This window comes from Micromesistius poutassou (genome assembly GCF_964030765.1).
Source record: "Micromesistius poutassou genome assembly, chromosome: 13".
NCBI classification, from domain to species: domain Eukaryota; kingdom Metazoa; phylum Chordata; class Actinopteri; order Gadiformes; family Gadidae; genus Micromesistius; species Micromesistius poutassou.
The window spans coordinates 8,571,950-8,574,730 of record NC_140283.1 but is presented as its reverse complement, the minus strand read 5'-3'; the positions used below and the strand labels follow the sequence as shown (position 1 = coordinate 8,574,730).

Sequence of the window (2,781 nt, the reverse complement as noted above, 5' to 3'; positions counted from 1 at the left end):
GTAATGCATCATACTGAGTTGTTACTCTTTCGCGAACCATTCGTTCACCAGTAGTTAAGCTTTATGAATCATTCGTTTACCAGTAGTGAAGCTTTTTGTGTACCTTCATGTAAAGTAATGCATCATACTGAGTTGTTACTCTTTCGCGAACCATTCGTTCACCAGTAGTTAAGCTTTATGAATCATTCGTTTACCAGTAGTGAAGCTTTTTGTGTACCTTCATGTAAAGTAATGCATCATACTGAGTTGTTACTCTTTCGCGAACCATTTGTTCACCAGTAGTTAAGCTTTTTGAACCATTCGTTTACCAGTAGCGAAGCACTTTCGGGTTAGTTATAAAACCCCAAACCACTGATGACAATGAGGGATCTACAGCCACTTTAGTTAAAAATGTATACAACATAGGGAAATATATATACATATACTGCGCTCATGACACATAATAACATATAACATAATAACAGGATAATATAGAAAATATTAACAATTTAAAACACAAACAGAAACAAAAAAGGCATTTTAAAATGTAACAAAAAAAGGCACTCTAAAAACAAAACAAAAACCAGCTCTCTTCATCTGACACGGCTGTAGCGATCCATCGCCTCTTCTGGGGTGAGGACTGAAACAAAGAAAATGATAAACATGTATTAACAGTAGTATTTTGTCAGGATGATGGTAGTGCAGTTGGTTAGGGGTTTACTAGTATTAATACTATTCTTGTATTAGGGTTATATAGTGGCAAGTTAGTTCTAAATTACATTCTAGAGTAATGAATGTACAGAGGTACATGTAATTTCCAGTAGTATCAAGAGTACTGTGAGTGTACTGTCTATTCAAGTAGTATTATCTGTACTCTTTAACAGTAGGTTATTATAAATCAAATGAGCACAACTAGAGAGTAAAGTGGGAGTACTGTATAGTTTAGACATGTGGTAGAATAAGTGGATTATATTGTTTAGTGTTATTTGAAAGCCATGTTCCTGCTGTAGCTTCATCCATTATGCTGCTTTGAACAGTCAGACGTGTTCAGACGTGGCTTTGATATTATAAGCAGACTTGGGACCAGCTGACCACCTAGCTCGTTAAATAAATGGGTAAGAATTGATCAATTAATCCAGCACCATGAATATAACCATAACCAAAAACTTTTTTATTTTCTACTTAGTAGACTAACTTAAAGTGGCTTAACTGACCTCAATCTAATTTATGTCATTGCTGTTCTAAGTTCCTTCCCATTCCCAAAGCACTTTCCGGTTACGATATCATGTAAAGGTAGATACTTGGTTACTGCAATGTTCAAGTACAAATGGAGTAAATATTACTAGCATCCTCTTGTCTTGGATCCCCTCTAGACACTAGCCTTCAACCAGTTAAGGTGAGCACCCTTATTTTAACATCATAAAACCAGGAAGTAGAAAAGAGGTTTAAAAGTAACACTATTATAGTGTTTTCATAGTGACGTTCATCAGTTATTAATCATTATACTGTGTACAACTACATTTCACAGTCACATGAATCTGAGTATATCTGTTAAGTATGCTTAACATTTAAAATAAAAAATTAATTACCTGCTTCCTCTGCTGCAGTTTGGCTACTGCGCTGTTCGGATTGTTCCCGCTGACTCGATGGCGCTGTAACATTTTGGAGCACAGAAAGAATGGTTGGTGTAAGGGGCTCAAAACCTTATGAAGAATATTGATGAATGCATACAGAGTGACGTTTTTGTTCATTTGAAAATTGTATGGATACCTTAAAAAAATATATATACAGTTAGTTAAGAAATAAGGGTTTTATTCACTTTGGGCAATGACATTATCCATTGTCTTTAATGTTATAATATGTAATAATAATATGCATGATCATATGTCATTTTGATTTATGACAAATCATCATCAATTCATTTGTCATGGTTCCACATGCAGTCCATTGTGTAGAAGACATGTTTGAGAGATTCAGTTGTTAACATTACATACTGTAACTATGGACTAAATTGAAAAGAAAAAAAACAGGGAGAAAGGTATTACCGTAATAGCACTATAACAGTGTAATGTAGCAGTCTTCGGGTTTTTTAGTAGTTAAAAACAACTCCAAAAACTATTCAAAGACGTGGTAACTGACTCGCCTAATTTAACATTAGATACGTGGTTGAACCGTCGGTCTTTTGACCTAGTTAAGAGTTAAACTTTTGTGTTTGACAGATGATTAAAATTTGCTTGCAACGTCGGCTATCTAGCCAGCTAGCAATCCATTGGTTAGTGACAAGGTTAGCTAGCAAGGCCAAAAAATACGTGATAGAACAGACGTGGTACGATGTCAAATTAGCTCATTTTAGGAAGCTAAGCAATGTGACCGAATCATTACACTCTCAATTAATAATGAAATAACTTTAAAGCATGTACTTACATTCTAACATGGCTGTCTCTACATGTGGAAGCTCTTCCGTGGGCTGCCTTTTTCTCTTACTCTTTCGCTGAGTCTCCATTGTCAAGTCCTTCTGCACGACCTCCTTGCCCGTCGACAGAGAGTGGGCGTGTCCGACGCATGGGGTAAAACGATCTGCGTATAACGTGCCCCCTACCCACTGTACACGTCCGTCGACGACAAGGGACGCTCCCGAATTGCATTGTGGGTCCGCATGTGCAAGACAGGAAGACGGTTTGATGCGAAGTTATCATGACCCTGCACGCTGAAGTACTCAGTCTTATTGAGGGAAGACAGACTTTTAAAAAGAAATTAAAATTGATAAAATGGCTCCAAAAGAAGAAGTTACTTAAAGCCAAA

At 36.6% G+C, this 2,781-nt stretch overlaps 1 long non-coding RNA gene across 1 annotated transcript; it reads right to left on the bottom strand.

The window, feature by feature from the left end:
- Positions 1-306: 306 nt before the first annotated feature.
- On the bottom strand, positions 307-2,550 carry LOC311356880. The gene is made up of 3 exons (XR_014637728.1): positions 2,404-2,550; positions 1,569-1,631; positions 307-619 (listed from the first exon to the last, which is right to left on the bottom strand). It is a non-coding gene; the product is annotated as an uncharacterized lncRNA (long non-coding RNA).
- Positions 2,551-2,781: the final 231 nt, after the last annotated feature.